The 28,000-nt window shown below is 42.9% G+C and overlaps 2 protein-coding genes and 1 long non-coding RNA gene across 8 annotated transcripts in view; 2 read left to right on the top strand and 1 right to left on the bottom strand.

Moving 5' to 3' along the window:
* The window catches only part of LOC133388038 (uncharacterized), a 33,346-nt gene extending 25,909 nt beyond the window's left edge, over positions 1–7,437 (bottom strand). Inside the window, exon 1 of the long non-coding RNA XR_009763634.1 lies at positions 7,383–7,437. This is a non-coding gene — a long non-coding RNA (uncharacterized LOC133388038). The remainder of the gene's footprint in view (positions 1–7,382) is intronic.
* The window catches only part of SERPINC1 (serpin family C member 1), a 211,240-nt gene that overhangs the window by 36,371 nt on the left and 146,869 nt on the right, over positions 1–28,000 (top strand). The window lies entirely within an intron of this gene.
* Positions 7,441–28,000, top strand: part of RC3H1 (ring finger and CCCH-type domains 1) — a 132,174-nt gene continuing 111,614 nt past the window's right edge. For 3 of the 6 annotated variants that reach the window (XM_061634110.1, XM_061634107.1, XM_061634108.1), the window contains exon 1: positions 7,442–7,744. The gene's annotated coding sequence lies outside the window, so the exon portion shown is untranslated. Of the gene's footprint in view, positions 7,745–8,151; positions 8,269–28,000 lie in introns of all 6 variants that reach the window. The other 3 variants (XM_061634111.1, XM_061634112.1, XM_061634109.1) reach the window with 2 other exon arrangements.

Here is a 28,000-nt window from a genome sequence, read left to right as displayed (position 1 = left end):
TGTGTTCAAGAAACAATGTTAAAGGTAATCTACATGTGGTACTGCGCCCTGGCCAAACTGAATCGTATCAATAAGCCTCTTTCTTTCAATTGCTGGAGAGGTTGTAATTTGTGGGGAGGATATTTTCATATGTGGTGGGAATGTCCAGTAGTACAACTGTTTTGGCAAAGAATATTTCAAGAAATTTCAGCTATTATTCATCAGATTCCACCACTGGATCCTGGATTGGCTTTATTGCCTATCTTTCCAGATACTTCCCAGAACCTTATTCACAAAGTTTTGATCATCTTCTTGTTAGTGGCAGCACATCTTGAGGTTGCCCAACGCTACAGGGTTGGTAGTCTAAAGTTTGGATGTTAGCATTAGAAGAGAAACAACATCTAATAGGGTACTTTGTAGAGTTAAAAAGGAGGATGTGTTTTTGGAATCTTGGTATCCTTTACTCATATTGTCAGATAATGTGATTCTATATTCCCAGTAGCCTCTCAAAGCTCTTGTTGGCAAGGAATACTACTGAATCATATGTGCTTCCTTGGATAAGTATTATACAGCCACAAGAGTGGCTGTATACTATAGCCAGCGGGGATTTTTTCACATTCCGCAATGTTAAATTGAAAATACCCCCATGCCATTCTGATGCTTCCCATAAGCTCATTTCAAAATAAAACCTTACAAAACTTATAGTCCTGAACTCAGAAACGCTTGCTTAACAACCCTGTCAATTTTCATGGCAATACACAAAACAGTCAGAGAGAATAGACAGTTCAAAGTGCAAAAAGAGAGAGAAAAACCTCAGAGCCCTTTTGGACTTTTTTCTCTGTTCTCATAATCTGTTGAAATTCATTAAAAATCAGCCATGTTCACAGAGTACCTGTAATCCTAATACTGACATTGCCCCATACTCTGACCTTCATCTGCTGCAGTTTAAAAGTTTAAAAAATGCCTGGCTGATTTTTAATTAATTTAAGAAATTTTGGCTGGGACCCAATGATAACGCGGAGCATGCTCAGTAAGAACCAACTGTCAGAGTTCTAAAAGCCTCACAGCTGCTGGGCTTGCCTAATCAGAGGGCCACACCCACACCAGACTTTGATTTCATGTGAGACAGTCATGGCTTCCCTCAAAGAATCCTGGGAAGTGTAGTTTGTGAAGGGTGCTAAGAGACTCCTATTCCCCTGAGAGAATGGTTTAACAGTCAGCCACTCTGATTGAAGGTCTGTGAGGAGAACCGGGCGTCTCCTAGCAACTCTCAGCACCCTTCACTAACTACACATCCCAGGATTCTTTGAGAGAAGCCATGACTGTCCAAAGTGAAATAAAGGCCTGGTGTGAATGTGGCCAGGGAAAGCTTTGGTTTAAATTTGGGTGGGAGGCTACATAATAATAATAATAAATTTTATTTTTCAGCCACCTATCTGTCCGGGTTAGGGACACTCTAGGCAACGAACAACAAGAATAAAAACAATACATATACATCAACATAACCAAATTTTAAGCTAAAAAGCCATTCATTAATTCAATTGTAACATAAGTTAATCTGTCGCAATCTTGTAGGCCTGCCTGAACAGCCAGGTCTTCAAGGCTCGGCGATAGCTGGACAGGGAGGGAGCATGTCTGAGATCGAAAGGGAGAGAGTTCCAGAGGGTGGGGGCCACAACAGAGAATGCCCTCTCTCTGGTCCGTACCAGCCTAGCTGTTCTCACCGGTGGGACCGAGAGAAGGTCTTGCGAGGCTGATCTCGTCAGGCGGCACAATCGGTGATTCTGTAGGCGTTCCTTCAGATATACTGGGCCGAAACCGTATAGGGTTTTAAAGGTCAACACCAACACCTTGAATTGGGCCCAGTAGACAACTGGTAGCCAGTGAAGATCTAATAACACTGGGGTGATATGATCCCAGCGACGGCTATGCGTAATCAAGTGTGCCGCCGCGTTCTGTACCAGCTGTAATTTCCGGACCGTTTTCAAGGGTAACCCCACGTAGAGCGCATTGCAATAGTCTAAGCAAGAGGGGACCAGGGCATGTATCACCTGAGGGAGCAGGTGAACAGGAAGATAGGGACGCAGTCTCCGTATCAGATGTAATTGATACCAAGCTGCCTGGCTCACTGCTGTAATCTGAGCCTCCATGGACAGCTGGGAGTCAAGTATGACCCCAAGACCGCGGACCTGGTCCTTCAGGGGTAAACTTACCCCATCAAGCATCAGGTCAGTAATTCCTAACTTCCTTTTATCTCCCACAAGTAATACCTCAGTCTTGTCGGGGTTCAGCTTCAGCCTATTCTCTCCCATCCATCCACTTACGGATTCCAGGCACTTGGACATGGTATTCACAGCTAACTCCGGTGAGGACTTAAAGGAGAGATAGAGCTGAGTGTCATCTGCGTACTGATGACACTGCAACCCAAAAGTCCTGATGATTGCTCCCAGCGGTTTCACATAGATGTTGAATAGCATGGGAGAGAGGATAGAACCCTGTGGCACTCCACAATGAAGAGGCCAAGGGTCTGAAACCTCATCTCCCAATGCCACCCGTTGCTGCCTATCCGAGAGACATGTGTCTGCTGTAGAATAAAAAGGTGGGGGAAAGCCTGAAAAAGAATGATTCTGTTTACAATGTTTTCCTTTTGGAAAGGAAAGGGGCTTCCCTTCTGCCCAGTGCCCACCCACCCAATCTCCTCCCCTCCCACTCCCTGCCCCTTCCCTTCGTCAGTGTTGGACTACAACCTGGGAGACCAGGGTTCAAATCCCCACACAGCCATGAAGCTGACTGGGTGACCGTGGCCAGTCACTGCCTCTTAGCCTCAGAGGAAGGCAATGGTGAAATCACCTCTGAATACCGTCTACCATGAAAACCCTATTCAAAGGGTTGCAATAGGTGGGGATCGACTTGAAGGCAGTCTATTTTCATTGTCAAACATGATTGCATAGAAATAAATCCCACTGAACTCAAAAAATATGCAAATGATCAAACCCACCCTCCCTTCTCCTTCCTCCTATCCCCTCCTCTTGCCCCTTCCCTCCCCCTTCCTTTGCCCCTCACTCGCCATCCCCTTCCAATCCCCACTTTCCCCTTCCCCTTCCCCCTCCTCCCCTTCCTCCTCCCCATGGTAAGTTTTACCTATCTTAAACATGATTGCACGGAAGTAAATACCATTGAACTCTATAAGCATGCAAATGATCAAACCTGCCCTCCCCTCCCCCTTCCTTTGCCCCCCTCCAATACGCTTCTTCCCACCCCTCCTCTTCCTCCCCCATGGTCAGTGTTTCCTATCCTAACCAAGATTGCATAGGAGTAAATCCCATAGAAAATAAGCATGCAAATGATCAGACCTGCGTTTCCCCTCTCCTCTCCCTTCCTCCTCCCCTGCCCACTCCAGCCCTCCATCCCTCCCCCCCCCATCAGTTTTACCTATCCTAAGCATGATTGCACGGGAGTAAATCACACTGAATTTAATAAACATGCAAATGATCAAACCTGTCCTTCTCCTCCCCTCCCCATCCTGCCTGCTCCCCTCCCAGTCCTCCCCTCTGCATTTCCTCCTCTTCCTCCTCCCCTCCCCATCCTCTGTGGTCAGTTTCACCTATCCTAAGCATGATTGCAGGGGAGTAAATCCCATTGAACTCTATAAGCATGCAAATGATCCATCCATTCTCAGCAAACTTGGACAGCATCCCATTTCTTACCTCCCAGATTAAAAAGCAGGGAAATTCACTAATAGGCAAAAAACCTTGTGGTTTAAGAACATGCCTATAGCCCACAGCTATTCTATCAAACTTTAAAAAGCAGGGAAATTGGGCAGCTATAGTGAATGCACCAGGGGAGCAGGAGACCTGAACTCCTCTCTGAGATATTGTACTGCTCTACAAATTTGTCAAAATGCAAACCCAATTTGGGTTGGTCTTTCACAGTCCAATCCACTTCCTGTGTAGCTTGGAAGAATTTGGTAACATGTGCCTCTGAGCATATGGTGAGTGGTGGCGACACCTGCAATCAGCCCAAAGAATAGAAAGAAGACATGTGCTGTGCTGATCTTGTTTTAGCAGGGAGGAAGCAACATTATTAAGACAGTTGATATAGTTCAGATGGTCACTTTGAATATGTCTGATTTCCTTTGCAATTTTAGTGAAGTTTCCTATAGGAAATCATTTTCTTATGTTTCTATTTCTGTGAATATGTGAAGTACAGCAACTCTTTGCAAAATTTATACTAAAAAAACTCCAAACATAATTGTGGAATAATGGCACTGACTTCTGCAGAATAGTCTCCAGTGGACCTCAGGAGTATCTCAATTTGCACAAAATAAAACAGTGGTAGGTGAAATATATTCTAGCAAAATGCTAGGTGTGCTCTATGTTTTTAATTGACTATGCCCACCTTGCCTTAAATGAAGTGGTTTAAACATAGCAGGCTGAAAATATGCACCCTCTTTTCTTCAACAGCTAGAGTCATTGCTGAAGTAGCAACATATTGGAATCAGTCTGATTTTTCATCAAACTGCAGGTCCAAATTCCACTGTTAATGCACCCAAAATAGAAATAGAACATAACCTCCAATATAAAACACAAAAGGCTGTCTTCACCATCATATGACACTGACCAATAAAAAGGCTTTGAAATTAATAAAAATAAATTTGACACAGATTTCTGGGATGAATAATGAGGGAAATAAAATTTTCTAGTTTAGATTCTCTGTAGAAACATTAATAACACAGGAAAGAAGCAAAGTAAGAACACCAGCAAACATGCAAAAATATAATTCTCTATCTTTGGAGATGGCAAGTGTTGCCACCACTCACCATATGCTCAGAGGCACGTGTTACCAAATTCTTTCAAGCTACACAGGAAGTGGATTGGACTGTGAAAGACCAACCCAAATGGTGTTTGCATTTTGACCAATTTGTAGGGCAGTACAATATATCAGAGAGGAGTTCAGGTCTCCTGCTCCCCTGGTGCATTCACTATAGCTGCCCAATTTCCCTGCTTTTTAAAGTTTGATAGAATAGCTGTGGGCTATAGGTATGTTCTTAAACCACAAGGTTTTTTGCCTATTAGTGAATAGTCTAATAGTTCTTGAGCTCCACTGTCATCATAATCCATTACTTGGCTGTTTAATAACATTTATGTCATGTGTGTGATGTGGGTATTTGTTGTATTGTATTTATGTTCTTTAATTATATGAATGTTTAAAATTTCAATAAAGAAATAGTTTGTTTTTAAAAAATAGTCTGGAAACTTCAGTTAATTCAGAAAATGGCTGTGAGCTTGCTGAGATTGGACTGTATGAAACACATCACTCTGGTGCTCCAGTATTGTCCCTGGCTCCTTTTCCAAGACCAATTTTAGGTTCTTGTTCTTACTTTTTTTTCCCCTTTGCAGTTTTGATAGACCACTTCTCTCTACATGTACCTGTCAAATCCCTGAGATCTTCAAAAGCCCATCCTGAAGTACCCCTGCCAGGTGGATGTGTGATAGGCACCTATAGGTAGAAGGGCTTTTTCAGTGGTGGCACCACAGCTCTGGAATGCTGTGTCCAGAAATCTTCCCTGGCACTTATTTTGTTGCTAGGTGAAGGCCTTTTTATTTTCCTAGGCCTGTTTATCTTTTTTAGTTTTAAGCTGTTTTTACCTCTATTACTTGTGTTAATGCTTTATTTATACTGTGAATGTAGTTTTTATTTAATTTTAATTTGTAACATTTCTTGTTCTGAGCCACCCTGAAAACTTGTTATAGGATAGCCAATAAATAAACAAATGTTTTGGCAGTGTATTCATACCTAGTGTGGAATGGGGTCCTGTACCTTGTATTGTGATTTTCCTCCAGACCTGCCTCCACCAATTTTGGACATGTAGCATCTTGCTGAGCTCACCTGCACATGTACACTTGCTTACATGCAGCTGTGCCACCCAGTGTTTTTTTGCATGTGCAACGTACATGCTGCAACAGCGCTGGCTTAATGCAACCTGTCAGCTAGGGTCTTGCACCTCTTCAAGACAAATTATTTGCCATCCTTGGGTTAATCTTTCACATATCAACAGGCTCCAGTGAACGGGATCAGTCTATAAATATGGTAAATAAATAATTCACATTATATTTCTTTCTATCACTGAGAATAACCTACCTTGATTTTCATCACAACTTGAAAGGGCAGCATAATTTGTAAAATAAAATTGTGAATATTTAATATTATTTAAATATATATATTTTAACTGTTAATGAGCCAATGCGGTATAGCGGTTAGAATACCAGACCTGGGAGACCTAGATTCAAATCCTCACTCGGCCATGAAGCTTACTGGTAGACCTTGAGTCAGTCACTCTCTCTCTCTCAGCCTTATCAACATCACAGGGTTATTGTGAGGATAAAGTTGTGGGGGAAGAACTGTGTAGACTGGCTTGAGCTCTTTAGAGAAAAGGCAGGATATAAATGTACCAAATAAATAATAAAAAATTGACTTACTGAAGTTTGTTCCTTTTTAGGCCTCTAAAAGGGTTTTTAAATTGTTTTATTTAGAAAATTAATCACTTTATATTCAAAAGAATCTTAAATGTACAAAATAGAAATCAAACAGAATATATTAATCAAATAAAACCCTATTAAAATAACATACTATTCAACCAATAATGCACACAATCATACCCAAGCATATTGTTCCATACAAAATCTCAGCCAGTCACTTTCTACAACAAAGATAACTGACCAGATAAAAATTCATTTTGGGCTGGAAAGGTGTCTTTCAGACAAAAAAGGTATTATTATTATTATTTGTAAGACTACTATGGTACAACAAAAGAATGGGATATGGCTAGGAGCCAGGACATCTGAAATAAAGAACAGCTGTTTTGTTTGGTTGTACATCACATAGCCTAGCTGACAATTTACTATTATCATCATTGTTGTTATTAAAAACCACAAAGGGCTTGTGGCACCTTAACAAATTTAACATGGCATGAGCTTTTGTGTATTATGAATCTGAATTAGTGGTCTGTAGTCCATAAAAGCGTGCAAGTAATAATCTTGTGCCACAAGACTCTGGTCTTGTTTTTCCTGCAACATAGTTATCCCACTGGCAATTATTATTAAGCTGTCTTTCTACAGGATTCTGCATTCAGGATGATTTACAGTATTGTAAATACACATGAATACAATAAAAATACTTATACTCTGAAATGAGTTACAGCCTAAACCTGTGCATTTTTACTCAGAATAGTCTCACTGTGTTGAATAGGGCCCACTCCTAGGCAAGTACGCGTAGGATTGCAGCCTGAAAATAAAATATTAAATGTAGGTGGATTATTCTAAAATAAAGGGCATTTGACAACTTTGCTTCCTATCTTCAGTCACGGACCGTTGTGACTACTGCCTGAAGGGCAACAACTTTACCACAACTAGTAGCAACGGTGTTCTCTTCCCTTTTCAGATAAGAAGGAAGCTGAGGTGCCGAAGGAACAGTCGATGACTGCTCCGCCCCTCTAGTGAGCAGGAAGGGGCGGGAGACGACCAAGTGAGTAATACATTAGCAGCGACGGCCCTTTAGGCGAGGCAGGACTCTGCTGCTGAGGCGAGCAAAGAGGCACCCAATATGGCCCCTGCTGCAGAGGCAGCTGTGGTAGCAGCAGAGGGCCGGAGGGTAGACGAGGAGGCCGATGCCGGCCGGCTCTTGCTGCTAGTGAAAAAGGAGAAGGAGGATGCGATGGCAACCGTGGTCCGCAGCTGAGAAGAGGTGCTGTCGCCGCCGCCGCGAGGTAAACAAGAGTCCCTCGGGTGGGGGAACAATAGGGCGGAGGCTGCGGCCTTCTCTTTTTCTTTGCTTTGGGAAGAAAGAGCGACGTTTTCTCTTCTGCGAGGGCTGGTTGTCTCTGCATTGTGACTGGCATCTCTGCGTGTCTCTCCCTGCTGCCTCTTCCACTGTTCTCCACGTTTCCCTAGTGTTTAAGGCCTCAGGCTTTTGCCGGGCTGTGCTTCTACCATACTTCGCACCGGTGGCTTCGTAACAGGCCAAGAAATTTTTTTGTGTCATGTGTTGGAGGCAGACGGGAGTGGTTAATTCGTGGTTTCTACTCATTTCTGAGCCTTTTCTGATGTATTCTAGGATAGCGAACAGGGAAATGTAACTTTAGGGAAAAAAATTATACGTTTTATAAATCTGCAGTCTTTGCCTGGTGTGAGTCCCGTTGACCCCAGTAGAATGAACTCTGACAGCGCAATCCTATGCACCGCAACTCGGAAGTAGAAGTAGTCCTATTTAGTTCAGTGGACTTATTCCTAGGTAAGTGTGTGGGGATTTCATGCTAAGTAAACATACATATAGAATCACACAGCACATGTACAATCCTGTCCATATTTAAAGGGAGAGTGCACATTCACCATTGGCTCACATTTTGAGGCTCATGATGCAAAGGTCCATTATATTGATGGACCTCCTTGTCCCTTCAGCTTAATTGCTGTATTTAGTCTGATGCTTAATGAATTCTGTCATTGTCCTCCCCATAATCTTTTGCACAAAGAGTGCTAAAATATAGTTAAAATGTGATTTTAACATTCTGAGGGAGTAAAGATGTGCTCCACTCTTCCTTGTATTTACTAGATATGTAACTTTTCAATGTTATGGTTCAGAGGATGGAGCAAAACATTTATTTGCCACAAAATTAAAGGTCTGGTTGGATATCTTATAGTACTCCAAGTAACACATTGTCTGTGTCCAGGGAAATAGTAAATATGGAGCAGGAAGTGACAGCTCAGTAAGAAGCCATGTAATATTTAATTGCACAAAATTAAGATTGTTTACTTTATTCCTTGCCCATCTCTTCAGAAACACTTAAAATTTCCACATTGTATTCTTTTGTTCAAGAAATTGTGAGATTATTTTATTTTGACTTTTATCAGATAGCAGTTTGGTTATGAGAGATCATTGTGAATTGTGATATGTGAAAATTAACAGGCATTCCATTCTACAGTTAAATAAGTCAGCTTTGTATTTAATCGCCTGGTCGACATAGGTGATCATCTTCATTCTTAACCACATGGAATTCATTATTTAGGGAATTTTTATCCCACTCTTCAGCTGAAAAGGCTTTGAGAGTAGCCACTACCTGTTCCCAGGCTTAACAATAAAAAATGCTATCTCAAAATCCATTCAAGCAAGTGAGTGGACTGGCAGAGGAGCATGGATCACTCTGCCTTTTCTCTGCTAGTTTGCCTGGCTTCTGTGCTCTCTTGAAAGTGAAGCCTCTTCCCTGCAAATATGGAAACACTGTGGCTTGGTGGAAGAGGGTCAGAGAGGATACTCTGTTCCTTCAACAGTTCACTCAGGTTCTTTGCTGGCTGTGTAGGGAGTGAAAACTCTTCCACTCTGACCATCACAGAAATCAAGCAAGCTGGTGGAGGAGGGACACTGTGATCCATTCCTCCTCTGTGCTGCATTTTCTTGCAGGATGAGCAGGAAGCAAAGCTCTTTCCTGCATGTCCATTATAGAAACGGGGGGTACTGCTGGTGAAGGGACAAGGAGATAATTGACTTTGCCACCAGCCCACTGCACTTCTGCGCTGGATGCACAACAAATGTAGTTCCCCTGACGTGTGCAGCATAGAAATTAAGTGGGCTAGCAAAGGAGATGGGGAGTGCTCTTTTGGCAGCCTGCTGTGTTTGACGTCTGCAAAATTTACTACCCTGCTTTTTACCAGCAGATCATGTTAACTCTTAAGACAATGTGTGTCTTGTGTCCAAATGAAGCACTGGGCTGGATGTGATGATACACTTGCTTTGTAGAAGACACTACTGGGAATTTTGATGACCATACAAGACATTCTAGATCTTATATTCCCTGCTGGTGAAAGCAGGTTGCTTTCACCTTGCTGCATGGCAGAGCTTGCTCTGGGTAAGATTTATATAAACTATAATTACATACAAAACCAAGAGATGGATTGATTCCATAAAGGAAGCCACAGACCTGAACGTACAAGATCTGAACAGGGTGGTTCATGACAGATGCTCTTGGAGGTCACTGATTCATAGGGTTGCCATAAGTCGTAATTGACTTGAAGGCACATAACAACAACAACATACACAAAACAGTATGATAGGTGCGGGTCTACCACCCATTTTCCGTGTTTTGGGGTGTAGATCTTGCAAGAAATCACATTTGCTGTTGTTCACTATATTTAGGAATAACTAGATGTATAGTTAGATCATCCCAATAGGTAATTGACTTCTTCCCCTGAGCTATCAGTTTGATCTGTCTCTGTCCCGAATGCCATTATTTTGTGCCCAGCTTTGGTTGTGTGGATCTTTGGTTTCTATTAAAAATTAAGTAGAACCCACAAATCTAGTCTGCCCATGCTTGCTACATATAGAGATGTATGATTATCCAAATTAATTTCCATGTCTTGATTGCAAGGTAGGAATATTCATTTTCTAAACTCTTATAGTCTAAAACAGTATTTTCTTTTAGCTCCTCTATAACAATGCTCAAGATCCTCCGTGGCGCAGAGTGGTAAGCGGCGGTAACGCAGCCGAAGCTCTGCTCACGGCCGGAATTCAGTTCCAACGAAAGGAGGAAGTCGAATCTCCGGTAAAAGGGGTGGAGGTCCACTCAGCCTTCCATCCATCCGTGGTCAGCAGAATGAGTACCCAGCATATGCTGGGGGTTAAAGAAAGGCCGGGGAAGGAACTGGCAATCCCACCCCATATATACGGTCTGCCTAGTAAACATCGCATGACATCACCCTAAGAGTTGGAAACGACTCGCACTACAAGTGCGGGGACACCTTTACCTTTTATAACAATGCTCAGATCTACATAATTGTTTCTGATCCCATGAAATAACTGTCCTTTGCATGCTACAAAGATTATGACTTCAATTTTTAGTACCTCCCCTCTTTTTTCAAACGGAAGAAACGAAAATATACTCAGGCTGCAGTTCTAGTCCCCTGTATGCTGATTCTTTGGAGGGTTGTGGTTAGGATGGTGTGAAGCTGCCTCTTGGTGGAGAGAAATGCCACTAGTGGATGTCCATTGTAGCCGTAGCTCTGAGCTTTGCAATAGCCAGAAAAGTGCTGTGTTGGGAGCAGGGCACTGGAGGATTTGAAATCAATGGTCCCAAACCCCGTAGATCCGCAAAGGGGCGTGGTCTTTCAGTGCCTTAGCCTGGAACAACTACAACAAAAAAGAAATGAACCCATCATTCCCACCTTCTGCCATGGCTGGCAGAAGTGAGCAGGGCTCCTGAATACCAGTTTCACAGGTGTTGTTGTAGTTGGCATTCTCAAGTCCTACTTCTGGACTTCCCACAGACATTCAGTTAGCCAAGGTGAAAACAGAATGCTGGACTTGATGGGCTTTGGTCTGATCCAGAGGGTTCCTCTTAGATGCTATGGTAAATCAGCTGGTCTGTGCCTCCCCAGCCCCTTGTTAGGATTACTCTGCCTCTTTACAATCCTGTACCTACTTATGTAGGAGAAAGCATCATTGAATTTAATGGAACTTCTACATGTATAGGATTATGCTGATATGTACCTTAAGTTTAATATCTTGCAGCTCCATCTATAATACAAAGTGCATTTGTTATTTTTGACTAAAACTAAGGCATTTATATTTGTAAATGGCATCAATGTACCAAGTGGTGAGCTAAACATTCAGTAGCACCCCTGAGAACTTGTTGAAGGGCAGGATATAAATAGCTTAAATAAATTAAACATTTTTATTTAAAAAAAAAGGATATTTTTTTTTAAATCAAAAGCAGCTAAAAAACAACCAACACATTAATCAAAGCAAAAAACAAAGTAGACAACACATAGTCATTGCAGCAAGAAACTTGATCCTTGCCCGTTACTGCTCATAAAATCAATGTAGTTGAGCTGCGGAGGTACTATGCCTTTATACATTTGGCCTAAAAAGAGGCAGTGGTACGGCCTGTTGGGAAAAAAGGTGTCTTTGGATCCCTCAAATTTGAGTGTCACCCAGTGTCTTAAAAAAGCAAACCACCACTACGTTGTTTACAATCAGAGAATCATAGAGTTGGAAGGGGCCTATAAGGCCATTGAGTCCAACCTCCTGCTCAATGCAGAAATCCAAATTAAAGCATACCGGACAGGTGCCTGTCCAGTTGCCTCTTCAGTGCTTCCAGTGCACCATCTCCCTAGGTAATTGGTTCCATTGTCGTACCGCTCGAACAGTAGGAAGTTGTTTCTGATGTTCGGTTGAAATCTGGCTTCCTGCAACTTGAGCCTGTTATTCCGTGTCCTGCACTCTGGGATGATAGAGAACCTGGCCCTCCTCTCTGACAACCTATCAAGTACTTGAAGAGTGCTATTGTATCTTCCCTTCTGAAGGTTAAATATGCCCAGTTCTTTCATTCCCTCCCCAGAGGGCTTTTTTTCCTGTCCCCTGACCATCCTTGTTGCTCACCTCTGAACTAGTTCCAGTTTGTCTGCATCCTTCTTAAAGTATGGTGTCCAGAACTGGAAATAGTATTCACACTAACTAGTGCTGAATAGACGGGAACTAGTACTTCACATGATTTATACTTCTGTTAATGCAGCCTAAAATAGCATTTGCCTTTTTTGCAGCCACATGACACTATTGGCTCATATTCGGCGTGTGATCAACTACAGTAGGGGCCTGCTTATACGGTGGGTTCCGTTCCGGACCCCCGCCGTAAAGCGGAAAACACCGTAAAGCGGAACCCCATTGACTTTAATGGGGCGTGTTGCGCAAAAATGCCGTGAGAATGCCGCAAAATGCCGTAAAAGCAGCAAAATCGGCTTTAAAAGATGGGAGGAAAGCCACCGCATTAGCGCAACGCCGGGAAGTGGGGCCCTACTGTACAGTCCCAAGATCCTTCTTGCATGTAGTGTTGCTGAGCCAAATATCCCCCATCTTACAACTGTACATTTGGTTTCTTTTTCCTAGGTGTAGAACTTTGCACTTATCCGTGTTCAATTTCATTCTGTTGTTTTCAGTGCAATGCTCCAACCTATCAAGATCACTTTGAATTTTGTTTCTGTCTTCCAGGTATTAGCTATCTCTCCCAACTTTGTATGATCTGCAAATTTGATAAGCATTCCCTGCACCTCATCCAAGTCAATAATAAAATGTTGAAGGGCACTGCGCCCAGGACTGAGCCCTACAATACTCTGCTCATTACCTCTCCCAGTTTGAGAAGGAACCCTTGATAAGCCCTCTTTGAGTACGATTCTGTAGCCAACTGTGGATCCACTGGATAGTTGTTCCTTGCAGCCCAAATTCACATTAACTTGCTAATCAGAATATAATGGGGAACTTTGTCGAAATCTTTGCTGAAGGCGAGAGATATTATGTCCACAGTATTCCTACAGTCTACCAGGGAAGTTACCCAATTAGAAAATGAGATAAGATTAGTTTGGCAGGATTTATTTTGATAAATCCATGTTGGCTTCTAGTAATCACTGCATTGTTTTCAAGATGCTTACAGAGTGACCGGTTTATAATCTGCTCCAGGATTTTCGAAGGAATTGATGTCAGGCTGACTGGTGTGTAGTTACCAGGTTCCTCCCTTTTTGAAGACAGGGACAACCTTAGCTGTTCCCCAATCATCTGGCACTTCACTCATCCTCCATGATTTTGCAAAGATAATAGACAGTGGTTCTGACAGTTCTTCAGCCAGTTCCTTCAGTACTCGGATGTAGGTTATCGGGCCCTGCAAATTTGAACTTGTTCAAAATGATTTTGTATTCCTTGACCATTTGTCTATCAATTTCAAACTGCAATCCTGCCCCTTCAATTTTATGTTTGCCAGGAGGGTCATAGATCCTCTTTTGGGAGAAGACTGAGCCAAAGTAGGAATTGCGCACTTCTGTCTTTTCTTTGTCATCTGTTATCATTTTGCCATCCTCGTTGAGTAGCTGTACCACCATTTCTTTTCTCTATTTTTTACTATGGACATACCTGAAGAAAGCTTTTTTGTTGCTTTTGGCATCTCTCGCTAACCTCAGGTCATTCTCGGCTTTAGCCTTCCTGATGCCATCCCTGCAATTCCATGCTACCTGTCTGTACTCTTCCTTTGTGGCCTGGCCTTCCTTCCACTTCCTGTATGTGTCCATTGTTTTTCAGGTCATCTCTAAGTTTTTTATGAAGCCACATTTTTGTGCAAGGATATATATTTTTAACATAGCATGACTCCGCCTCCCTTTCTATGTCTTCTGTTCTTTTTGAACAAGTTATATCCTTCAGTTGCTATATTCCAGTCATGGGAGTCATCCCACCAAGTTTCAGTTTCAAGTCGTATTTACTCTCCTGTATTAAAGGGTCAAGCTTGTCCTGTTTGTTTCCCATACTCTGGGCATTACTAGCATCGAAGACCATGTGACTTATGGCCTGGATTCCTTCTTTCTGTCATTTTTATGAAGACTATTACTGCACCCCATTAGAGCCATTCTCTCAGTTCCTCTTATTGTGCACAAGCCTTTGTTAGCCGTTATTGCCAAGTTTACATTTCCCTCCCCCTTAGGATTCAGTTTAAAGCTTTCCTGATGAGGTTCTCCACGCTGTGACCAAATATTCTTCCCAGTCCTTGTGAGGTGCAACCCATCACTTGTCAGCTGTCCATCTTCCAGGAAGCATAGCCCATGGTCCCATAATCCAAATCTCTCACATTGGCACCACTTTTGTAGCCAGTCATTCACGCAGAGTATATTTCTTTCCCTTTCTATTCCTCTTCATAGTACCAGAACGATGGATGTCAAAGACAACTGGGCCCCAAAGTCCTTGAGTTTCCTTCCCAGAGTTTCAAAGTCTGGTATGATTTCTTCATAGCTCCTCCTGGCAGTATCATTTCTTCCTACATGGATGAGGAGAAAGGGATATCTGTCAGTGGGCTTTATGAGTGATGGTAATCCTTCCATCCTATCTCTAATCCATCCTCCAGGGAGACAGCATACCTGGCAAGTCTATGGATCTTCTTGGCATACTTGGGTTTTAATCCCACACAGTAGGGAGTCTCCCACTGCTCCTCTTGTCCTTGTTGTGGGGCATGGTTTCATTGCCTCTGCTTGACTGAGCTTCAGCCTCTTGCTCTCTGTCATGTGGGGTCTCCTCTAGTTCTTCCCCTGCTGGCTGTCCTCCAGTCTCATCCTCAAGTACCTGAAAGTATAGTTCCACTGGTGAAGGGTGTCTTCTAGCTCCTTTGCTCCTAACTGTCACTTTTTTCCATGGAGGAGTTGTTAGTCTACACAACAGTCTCTTTTTCTGCTTCAACATGCTGTTGTTCTCCCACCTCCTGTACTTCTCATTGCTATTTCTGTTCGAGCATTCTATCTAAGAACTCTTCATGTTCTCTTATACTGTTCAGTGTGGCCACCTGCAGTTAGAGGATTCTTAGTTTTTGCACATGTACGCCATGTTGTTCTCAGGCAAGAAAACAAACATTGCATATGCAACCTTGCAGGTCACCACCACTGGAGTGTCCATTCCGTCCATAGTCTCTACTGCCTTTTCTTCCTTTCTGCTTGTATTGAAATGGCTTGTGCTTTGTCCTGTCCTCCTTTAGGGTAAACAGAGTCCCACTGGTATGTGGTGTACCATACAAGGGAAAAAAATTAGGACCTTCCCTTTGACCTTTCCCACCAAACTCTGCCAAACTCCTGTTAGCTCACCCTGTTCACTCGCTGAGAACTAGCTCACTTGTATATCCTCTGGACCAGCTGACACAGGTCCCTCTGTTCTGCTCAGTTAGGAGTCAGGAAACAGAATGTTAAAACAATTTTAATTAATTTCAACACATTATGAGAACACTGACAGAAAAAAGTCCAACAGGGATCTGTTTTTCCCTCTCTTTTAACACTTTGAATTCTCTCTGACTGTTTTGTGTATAGCCATAAAAATTTAGAGGGTTGTTAAGCAAGTGTTTCTGAGTTAAGGTTTTGTTTTGAAATGAGCTTATGGGAAGGATCAGAATGGCATGGGGGTATTCTCAATTTAACACTGCGGAATGTGAAAAATCCATGCTGGCTATAGTATACAGCCACTCTTGTGGTCATATAATGTAGCTTTGTGACTTACACTTTTTGGGGAAAACTGTACTGCATTATCTGGATTTCTAGACTGAGAAGTATTGGAACACTTTCCTTGTTGAATTTTTTAAAAGCCATAAGAAAAAAGTCTAACATTTTTCAAGTATACTTGGTCATTTATTTATTTATTTATTAAATTTATTAGTCGCCCATCTGGCTGGTTGTCCAGCCACTCTGGGCGACGTACAAGATAAAAACAATACATTAAAATGTTAAATTTTTTTAAAAAATATGCTAGCATATATTTTATAGAGGAAATATGCTTGCACTCCTCATTAATATTATTATTTATTTATTGCATTTATATCCCACTTTTCCTCCAAGGAGCTCAAGGTGGTGTACATAGTTCTCCCCCTCCTCTTTTAATCCCCACATTGACCCTGTGAGGTAGGTTAGGCTGAGAAGCAGTCACCCACTGAGCTTCATGGCTAAGTGGGGATTCAAACCCTGGTCTCCCAGTTCCTAGTCCAACACTCTTAACCACTGCACCACACTGGCTTTCTCTAGAAAGGGGGGAACCCAAACCCATCTGTCTCAGGGATCATAAACTGTGGCTGGCTTTGGCGGTGAGCCACTATTTATGGTTGTCATTGAGTTAGACCCCCTAAGTCTTACGGGGAGGGCGGGATCAGTCTTTCATTTCATGCCAGGGTTTGGAGCCATTCAGTAGAAGTGAAAAAGATTCTTGCTGCTTCTGTGTGTTTTCAAAGACAAATGCAAACTTGTGAGAAGGATCAATCTTATTTTGAAAGTTATTTGTACATAACATAGAACTTCATGGTGGTTGTAGGTGAAATTTTTCTCTCCCAGCCGGCATGAAATAAGGGAGCCCTCCAAGTTTTCTATTGTGCGTAGAATTTGGGGGAAGGGTGTCACACTTTGTGCTCGACTTTCAGGGGCAGATGGTGACCAGAAAGAAAATTGTGGTTGCCACTGGCAACTGCTTTTGTAAATTCCTGACCTGACACAATTGAGGCATATTTTATATTTGTTCTGTGTCAGGTACTAGTACCCATTGTGAAAGAAGGCAGAGTGTTGGAAGAAAAACCTGAAAAATGCAATGATAAAAATGTGAGGGAGTCAACCTCCAATTTTCTAAGCAGAAGTACTAACACTAGAAAATTAAGATGACAGCACAGCAGTCTGAATTTTATCTTACATTTCATAGGAGAATCGGTTTTTAATATTTGACATGAGAGCTGTCAAAAAGATCAAGCTGAAATGTATTCCTCTTTCAACAAGCCTTTGAAGTAGATACCATATCCCAGTCTGCATTTGTATTGTAATTGTTTTTAAAGATGTTTTGTTTTTGAAGTGTTCTTTTAAAGATGCTTTTAGCTTTTTGTCGCAGTCACTTTGGGCTCTTCTTGGGAGGAAGGGCAGAATAAAAATTTGATAAATAATAAATGCTGACATGCCCATGTTAATTCATAAACTACATAAGTAAATTTATGGCAGAAATGCTAATTTACCCTATTTGAAAAACTTTAATCTCTAAACCTATGTTATGTAGTCGCTATCAGAATATGTAACTAAATCTGAACATCCCATAATCCACTGCTATGTTGGGTGTATTGACAGAACTGCTTTAAAAAAATAAATGTTACTGCCTTAGACTGCCTAATTTTTCCCATGGAGTTAGTAGGCTGGTTCAGATGTAATGCTAAACCATAGTTTAGCATAGTAGTGGGGAACCTCCAGCCCACAAACCTAATTACTCCTGTGTGGCCTCTGAAGTTGATCTACCAGGCCATTTGGGGCAAATGATGCCCACTTCTCCATGCCAGATGTTGGGTGATTGACAGGTATGCAGCCCTACACACTTGCCAAAAGGGGCCCACATAGGGATGGACACTTGTGGATCCAACCCTCCTCCTGGAAGTGATTCCACCTCCTTCTTTAACATTACAAGAACATGCCCAGGTTAAGCATTGACTCAAATCAAGTTTGACCAGGAGGAGGTGTTTAGAAGCTTTTGCTTGTGTTTGAGATCAATCACAGCTTGTTGTGTTGTTCAAACCTGGACAAACTGGTTAATCTTAACTGAGCTTTATGGAACAGTACAGCTTCAAATCATAGTTTAAGAATCTGGCTTGTTTCAATGAACCATAGGTAGGATTAACCACAGTTTTAATATTCAGATGTAATATTGAAAATGGAAATGGACTGCCTTCAAGTCGATCCTGACTTATGGCTACCCTATGAATAGGGTTTTCATGGTAAATGGTATTCAGAGGGGGTTTACCATTGCCTCCCTCTGAGGCTAGTCCTCCCCAGCTGGCTAGGGCCTGCTGATCTTGTCACAGCTGCACAAGCCAGCCCCTTCCCTGTCCACAATTGCCAGCTGGGAGGCAACTGGGCTCCTTGGGACTATGCAACTTGCCCACGGCTGCACAGGTGGCAGGGCACATAACCCCTGAGCCACTCACTGGAGGTGATCTTTAGCTGGCCCTTGACACCCAGGAGACACAAGTGGGGATTTGAACTCACAGACTCTGGACTCCTAGCCAGGCTTTCCTTGCCACTGTGCTATATTAAGCTGTGATTAATCTGAAATTGAAGTTAAAAGCTTTCCTTTGCTATCGTCTTGTTATTTATGCTGGCTCTTAAAAGTTGTTTTACTCTGAATTTTACTGTGTTTGTGAATTACCCTGAGGAATTTGCAAGAAGACCACACTTGGGATATAAATAAGGGCAGTATATATGAGGATTAATACTGATTGTGTGGCATTAGTGTTTCTATGCAGTGGGGGCAGCCAGTGTGATTAATGACTCTTGAACACTGTGGCAGAGCAGCTATCTTGCAGATGTGTTTCCAATGGATTATATTCCAAAATCCATGATTGGACTATATCTTTATTAGGACTAACCAAAAAATAATAAAAAGTTTTTGTATTCTTCAGAACTGTTAATAAGGCTTTATGTTAAGCAAGCAGGGATGGGGAGAGAAACAAACTGTCTTGATGATGCAGACTTTGTCAGTGCAACATCAAGCCAACTTGTTTCTCTCCTCACCTTTGCTGTGCTTAACATCCAACCTGATTGCTCACTATTTTGTCACACTTTTGGCTGGTCTAATAAAGATATTACCTGACCGATGAATTCCTTACTTTTAATGAATTATATGTGATGGTTTTAACATAAGAACTGGCCCTTGGTGATGAGTGTTTATCCTTGTCTTTTACTTTTGTCTGCATTACAACCTGTCATCTTTAGAAACAGACCACTGTGGTGGTGGTGGGTTTGTGAATTTTGGGTAGCCCTAAGGTTCTAGACTAGCCTTTTTGAACATGGTACCCTCCAGATGTTTGACTTAGTCAGATATTACCCATAGTACTTAGAAAATAATATGGATTAAGAATAGCAGTATAATTGCGTTGACAAAGCAATGGAGTTATTTGATTGAGAATCCTAAGCCAAATCTTCCTACTCAAACTGAAGATTTTGCTTTTTTCTAACCACAACCAGTCCACATAGTTTTAAGAAGAATTTCTACATTTCCTGGCATATCCTAACATCTAGTAATTTGGAATAAGTTCATAATTATATAGCCAGTACCACAAGCCATAATGCTTTTGTCTTCAGGTAGGTGTACATGAAAGAGAGTTAGACAGGAAGAAGGCGGGGGGGGGATGAGTCATTTTACAAACATGTTGATGAGGGACCAGACCAGACTTCCCCCCCTATCTTTTATGGAAATTCCATTTCTTACCTAGGTGAATCTGCATAAGATGTAGATAATGGATATCTACAGTAGCACCCCACTTTTCGGTGCCCCACTTTTCGGTGTTCCACTGATACGGCACCAGACCCGTCCTCCTCTGGCGCGATCAGCTGTAGCTCCCCCTGACCGCGTGCTACAGCTGATCGTGCCGGAGGAGAAGATACACAAGAGTCCAATTTCCTGCTTTTTTGATTTACTGTACTCTTTATTTTGTACAAAATATCATTTTCCCCTTAAGAGTTCCCCCCCCTTTCCTCTCAGTTGTAACGTTGTTTGTTCAATAATTAAAATAAAAATGGGGAAGAGAGTATAAGTGGGGAAAATATGTATTTACAGGTGGTGGTGGAGAAAAGGGTAGTTAACAGCAGAGTGAAGCAGTGGGGGGGAAGTCCCCGAGCGGGATGTGTGCGCGTAGGGGTGGTATTGGTTGCCATCCCTGTTTGTGGCTGCAAAGGTGGAGGGAGGGCGTTTCCATTTCCTCCCGTCCTTCCCCCAGTATTGGTTCAAGGTGTCAGTTTGCAGCGGGAGCTCCTCCTCTTCCATCCCGGCCCCTCGTTCGCATTTTTGACCCCGGGTGGGCTAGGTAGGGGTCTCTGCCAGCTGCTGCCGGAGCAACTCGGGCATTTTGCCTCGCTCACCTTCCCCCCTCCCAAACCCCCGCTGGGGTGCCGCCTGCCCTCGATCTCTTCCTTTCCTGCCTATCCCATCCCTTCAACACCAAAAGAAGATAAAAAAAGCTTCATGGTGCCTACGTGTTCTTCTCTGTCCCCCTTCTCCCCTTATTGCAAGTGTCAAAGTTCTATTTGGGCGGTAGCAGCAGCGCTGGGACGGGGCTGAGGCGGGAGGCCAGGTTGAGGCAGGAGGGGTGCAGGGAGCCCCCCCACCACACCAGGAACCCCACCGCACCATGCCTCAGCTGGTGGCGGCAGTGGCGGCAACAACCTGGGCACTCTGGACGAACTCATCCATTTCCTTGACAAAGAAAAGGCAGAAGTGCTCAATTCCTACTTTGGCTCAGTCTTCTCCCAGAAAAGGGTCTATGACCCTCCCGAGAAACATGAAGTAGAAGGGGCAGGATTGGAACTTGAGCTCAACAAACGGTCAAGGAATACCTATCCACTTTGAATGAGTTCAGATCGGCAGGGCCCAATAAACTGCATCCTAGAGTAATAAAGGAACTGACTGAAGAACTCTCAGAACTGCTGTCTATTATCTTTGCGAAATCATGGAGGACTGGTGAAGTGCCGGATGATTGGAGGAGAGCTAATGTTGTCCCTATCTTCAAAACGGGCAAAAAGGAGGATCCGGGGAACTACAGACCAGTCAGCCTAACATTAATCCCTGGAAGAACTCTGATTATAAAGCAGTCAATCCGTAAGCATCTTGAAAACAATGCAGTGATTACTAGGAGCCAACACGGATTTATGAAGAACAAATCCTGCCAAACGAATCTTATCTCATTTTTTGATCAGGTAACCTCCCTTGTACTGTGGGAATGCTGTGGACATAATATACCTCGACTTCAGCAAAGCTTTTGACAAAGTCCCCCATTATATTCTGATTAGCAAACTAGCTAAATGTGGGCTGGATGGAACTAAATGGATGGAACTAAATGTGGGCTGGATCCACAGCCGCCTCCAGAATTGTACTCAAAGAGTGCTTATCAATGGTTCCTTCTCAAACTGGGTGGAAGTAACAAGTGGGGTACCACAGGGCTCAGTCCTGGGTCCAGTGCTCTTCAACATTTTTATTAATGACTTGGATGAGGAGGTACAAGCATGCTTATCAAATTTGCAGATGATACAAAATTGGGGGGCATAGCTAATACTGTGGAAGACAGAAAGAAAATTCAAAGGGACCTTGATAGGCTGGAGCATTGGGCTGAAAACAACACAATGAAATTCAACAGGGATAATGCAAAGTTCTACACTTGAGAAAAAGAAACCAAATGCACAGTTACAAGATTGGGAATACTTGGCTCAGCCATATGACATGTGAGAAGGATGTTGGAATTGTCGTTGATAACAAGCTGAATGTCAGCCAACAGTGTGATGTGGCTGCAAAAAAGGCAAATGCTATATTAGGCTGCATTAACAGAAGTATAGTTTCCAAATTGCTTGAAGTATTAGTTCCCCTCTATTCAGCACTGGTTAGGCCTCATCTTGAATACTGTGTCCAGTTCTGGTCCCCGCACTTCAAGAAGGATGCAGACAAACTGGAACAGATTCAGAGGAGGGCAGCAAGGATGATTGGGGACTAGAAACCAAGGCCTATGAGGAGAGACTGAAAGAACTGGGCATGTTTAGCCTTGAGAAGAGAAGACTGAGGGGAGATATGATAGCACTCTTCAAGTACATAAAAGGTTGTCACACAGAGGAGATCTTCAATCATCCCAGAGTGCAGGACATGGAATAATGGGCTCAAGTTATGGGAAGCCAGATTTCGACTGGACATCAGGAAAAACTTCCTAACTGTTAGAGCCATATGACAATGGAACCAATTACCTAGAGAGGTAGTGGGCTGTCTGACACTGGAGGCATTCAAGAGGCAGCTGGACAGCCATCTGTCGGGAATGCTTTGATTTGGATTCCTGCACTGAGCAGGGGGTTGGACTTGATGGCCTTATAGGCCCCTTCCAATTTTACTATTCTATGATTCTAGGACGAAGGCAACGAGCAGGACAAGGGCGTGCTACAGCTATCGCATTGAAGGAGGAGAAGATCAGCTGTAGCGTGTTACAGCTGATCTCCTTCTGCTGTGCGATGTGGGTTAGATTACAGACCCCCGCGCTACAGCTGATCTGCTTTTTGGCGGTTTTCGCTCTTTGGCGGGGTCTTGAACCTAACCCGCCCTATGAGTGGGGCCCTACTGTATATTCTACCTACAGAAAGCATAGTAGTTGTTCTTTACTTGAGTCACTTTGATACATTCCAACATATTTTTCAGAACAGTCAGTGTTATAAATCACATTTGCTGGAACATTATTATTCTCTTTACTTACTACTCATGATGTTTTCTTTACCTTTATTAGGGTTTTGTCACTCAGAATGGCAATGTCTCACATAACTGCCACTGCAATTCAGTGAAAGTTTCAAGCAGTTTGTATAAAGTTGTACTTTTCCATTATTATCACCCAGTTTGGTCCATCATGACTGCTCTGATGTTGAGCTAGCTGGGCCTGACTTACACTCATAATGTAAATTCTCTGGATTAAACAATAAATAGAACTAAAACAATCCTAAAACATAGTGTGAATGTCATAACCATCAATAAGCACACAAAAAGTAGGCAATTAAAATACAGCCATAATTCTTTGTATTTCCAGTATTCAAGATTTTAGTGCCATCACTTGTGTAGCCAAAGCAGCAGCAGCACCCATATACAAGTGGGAGGTATGGCAGATTTGGGGGTGAGGGGACGCTGAAGTTTGTACTATAAAATAATATTTTAAGAAAACTCGGGGGGGGAGAATCAAAAACATCCCAATGAGGGAAAGGAAAAAAATGAAAACCAGGTAGGAGGGAGAATGGAATGGCTGGAATCCTGAACAGCAAGAGTCCAAACTCATAGGTCCCACTTGTCATTACCTATAGCTGCTCATACACAGATTCATAGAGGATAATACTAATTTCCTTTTAAAGCTATCTAGAGTAAATACCTCAACCTATCTTGTGAAAGCAAAATTCCATAAATGACTTGGGCATTGTGTGAAGAAGTGGGTTTTTCGTCCATCATAAATTACTGGCAATCAGTTTAACCTCCAAGTTACGGTATTATGAGAGGAGGAGGAAAATCTCTATCCACTTTCTCCATTACATGCATAACTTCAGGCATTTCCCCTTCGTCATCATTTTTCTAAATTTAAAAAATTGGCAGTTGGATGGAGTGAATTGTCCTGGAGTGAGACACATCAGCCTGGTAAACTACAGTGATGGTTACATACTCTCATATTGCTGCTTGTGCCAGCTGGGCAAGAAATGCTGCCTTGATAGCCCTGGTAGTCAGGATGCATCCCTAAAATATGGCAAGATTTGGAAGTATCTCTCTTTTTCTCTCCTGCTATCATCCTTCCTGATGGATGTGCTATTTGTTGCAAAGTCTCGCTGTCACAGGCACTATGCAAAAGATGATTATGGTATTTCCATAGATTACTGTTACACTGCCCAGTAATGGCTCTTTGAAACACTGGAGATCAAGTGTGAATGTGATTATGGTATCCTTAGCATTAGTAAGTGTTTGGGGTCCTTTTTGACCAAGAACATAATAGAGTAGGGGTAGCCAGCATTGTGCTCTCCACATGTTGTTGGACCACAGCTCCCATCAGCCCCTGCCAAGGTAAGGGTGACAGGAATTGTTGTCCAACAGCATCTGAAGGGCATTACGTTGGCTACCCCTGCTGTAGAATGGCAATGAATTAAAAAAATTTCCTAATTAAAATGACTGGTTGGTAGGTCATAACTAGGTACAATATTCCAGTATTCATTGGTCATAATGCAGTGGATGCTGCCCACTCAACAGACAGAAGTATCTTCTCATTTGCATGCCCAGTTGGGGATGAGCATAGTGGAGAACAATGGATTCAATCGGTAAATATGCAGGGAGTTTGGAAGAAGATTATCAATTTGAGCAATAGAGATGCTGGTTTAGTCTTAGTTAAGCCAGAAAAAAATAACAAGGGGTGTTCCCAAAGCTATTTCTCCTCCCCCCAAAACTGAAAGAGTTTCCTGGGCTTTTAAGCTGTGCAAACCCCTGATACTGATGAGATCCTTCCTGTTTGACAGAGATCCTTCTTGTTTGACAGACGAGTTAGCTGAAAAGAAATATTAAGGACCAGAGTCAGAAGGGCTAGTGGCTGAGTGTTAATGATTTGGAGAAGCAGAGAGTTGAAAGAACTAACCAATTCAAATATGTTCATTTTCCAACCTTGTTAGAGGTGGCAGTATTGATTTCTAGAATACTTTGTGCCTAGAATTGAAAATTTATAAGTAGGAAAGAGCAGCCATCATTCTGAGGACGATGGTCTTGTTAGAGACCTGGTAAAAACACAAGAAGAGCCTGTTGGATCAGGCCAGTGCCCCATCTAGTACAGCGTCCTCTTCTCACTGTGGCCATCCAGATGCCCATGGAAAGCCGACAAGCAGGACCTGAGTACAAGAGCACTCTCCCCTCCTGCGGTTTCCAGCAACTGGTATTTGGAAGCATTCTGTCTCCAGCTATGGAGACAGAGCACAGCCATCATGGCTAGCAGCATTCCTCTATGAATTTGTCCAATCCTCTTTTATTTATTTGTCTGTTTGTTTGTTTGTTTAATTTGTATCCTGCCCTTCCTCCCAGCAGGAGCCCAGGGCAGCAAACAAAGTGCTAAAAACAATTTAAAACATCATAAAAAATCTTAAAATACATTAAAACAAAACAGCGTTAAAAACATTTTTAAAAAATCAACTTTAAAAAAGGGGTTAAAAACATTATTAAAAAACAGATTAAGCAATTCTAACACAGAATTCTAACACAGTCTCAACCTAGAAGGCTTGTTGAAAGAGGAAAGTCTTCAAAAGGCACCAAAAAGATAGCAGAGATGGCACCTGCCTAATATTCAAAGGGAGGGAATTCCACAGGGTAGGTGCCGCCACACTAAAGGTCCGTTTCCTATATTGTGCAGAACGAGCCTCCTGATAAGATGGTATCTGCAGGAGGCCCTCACCTGCAGAGTGCAGTGGTCGACTGAGTATATAAGGGGTAAGACGGTCTTTCAGGTATCCTGGTCCCGAGCTGTATAGGGCTTTGTACACCAAAACTAGAACCTTGAATTTGGCCTGGTAGCAAATGGGCAGCCAGTGCAATTCTTTCAGCAGCGGGGTGACATGTTGGCGATACCCTGCCCCAGTGAGCAGTCTCGCCGCCGCATTTTGCACCAGCTGCAGCTTCCGGACCAACCTCAAGGGCAGCCTCACATAGAGTGCATTACAGTAATCCAGCCTGAAGGTTACCAGTGCGTGGACAACAGTGGTCAGGCTATCCCGGTCCAGAAATGGCCGCAGCTGTCTCACCAGCCGAAGCTGGTAAAAGGCACTCCTAGCCACTGAGGTCACCTGGGCCTCTAGAGACAAAGATGGATCCAGAAGCACCCCCAGGCTACGGACCTGCTCTTTCAGAGGGAGTACGACCCCATCCAAAGCAGGCAACTGACCAATTATCCGAACTCGGGAACCACCAACCCACAGCGCCTCCGTCTTGCTAGGATTCACACTCAATTTATTGGCCCTCATCCAGCCCACCACTGAGTCCAGGCAGCGGTCCAGGGCTTGCACGGTCTCTTCCGATTCAGATGTTATGGAGAAATAGAGCTGGGTATCATCAGCATACTGCTGACACCTCGCCCCAAAGCTCCTGATGACTGCTCCCAAGGGCTTCACATAGATGTTAAACAGCATGGGGGACAAGATGGTACCCTGCAGCACCCCACAGCACAGGCCAGGGGGCCGAAAGACAGTCACCCAATGCTATTCTCTGAGAGCGACCCTGGAGATAGGATTGGAACCACTGTAAAACAGTGCCTCCAATATCCAGCTCACCAAGTCGGCCCAGAAGAATACCATAGTCAATGCTATCAAAAGCCGCCGAGAGATCAAGTAAGAATAACAGGGTCGCACTCCTCCTGTCCTCCCAATAAAGGTCATCCATCAGGGCGACCAAGGCCGATTCAGTCCCATAATGAGGCCTGAACCCAGAACCCAGACTGGGATGGGTCAAGATAATCTGTTTCATCCAAGAGTACTTGCAATTGCTGTGCCACAACACTCTCAATCACCTTCCCTAAGAAGGGGGTATTTGCAACCGGTCAGTAGTTGTCACAAACCAATGGGTCCAGGGTGGGCTTTTTCAGGAGTGGTCGGATCACCACCTCTTTCAAGGCAGCTGGAACCACTTCCTCCCGCAATGATACATTGACCACATCCTGGATCCACTCGCTCAGACCCCCTCGGCAAACTTTAATAAGCCAAGAAGGGCAAGGGTCGAGAAGACACGTTGCTGGCCGCATCATTGCAAGCACCTTGTCCATGTTAAAGCCATCCAAGTTGGTGGACATCACTACCTCTTTTGGGAGTGAGTTCCATAGTTTAACTATGTGCAGTGTGAAGAAGTACTTTCTGAATCTTCCAACATTCAGCTTCACTGGATGTTCACAAGTTGTAGTGTTATAAGAGAGGGAGAAAAACTTTATCCACTTTATCCATGCCATGCATCATTTTATGCACTTTTGTCAGGACACATCTGACTTGCCTTTTCTCTAAACTAAAAGGTTCCATATGCAGCAACCTTTCCTCATAGGGGAGTCACTCTGCCTCCTTGATTTGGTTGCCTTTTCCTAAATCTTTTCCAACCCTACGATATACTTTTTGAGGTGAGGTGACCAAATGTGGCCACACCGTAGATTCGTATAATGGCATTATGATATTGGAAGTTTTATTTTCAGTACTTTTCCTAATGATTCTTTGCATGAAACTTTGCCTTTTTCACAGCTGCTGCACACTGGGTCGACATCTTCATCGAGCTATACACTAGAGTTCCAAGGTCTCATTCCTGATCAGTCACTGCCGGTTCATACCCTACGAGCATATGTCTGAAATGGATTTTTTGCTCCAATATTCATCACTTTACACTTGTTTACGTTGAATTGCATTTGCCATTTTACTACCCCATTCACTCAGTCTGGAGAGGTCCATTTGGAGCTCTTCGCAATCCCTGAGCAATTTAGTATCATCAGCAAACTTAGCTACCTCGTTGCTCACCCCTAACTCTAGTTCGTTTTTGAATGATGTTGCATTTTGTGAATCCTAGTTTTTTCTGAAGTATTTACTTCACTTTACTCCTGCTATTCTTTATGTAAATATTTCAGCTTTAATAAATCTGAAAGACAGATAGTCCTGCACTTCCTTCAATAACTCAGGAGGCACCTATTGAGGTATTTATAATAAGAACATTTTGAAATTGATTGATCAACTAATCAGTTCAAAAACAAAAATTGAACAATTAAAGATTCTATATTGGGTTATTAGCCCGGTTGAATAGTCTGTAGCCTCAGTCTGCTCCACAGTTCATTTAGATGTCCCATACACAAACAAAACACTCTAGCCATGCTGATGCTTAATTAGCATGATAGGGCCAATTTGAGACTTAGATTTGAAGAGTACTATCGCATCCCTGGCCCTGTGTAAGGACTCTAATACTG

This window comes from Rhineura floridana, chromosome 6 (assembly GCF_030035675.1).
Source record: "Rhineura floridana isolate rRhiFlo1 chromosome 6, rRhiFlo1.hap2, whole genome shotgun sequence".
Taxonomy (NCBI): domain Eukaryota; kingdom Metazoa; phylum Chordata; class Lepidosauria; order Squamata; family Rhineuridae; genus Rhineura; species Rhineura floridana.
This window is presented reverse-complemented; position numbering and strand designations above follow the sequence as displayed.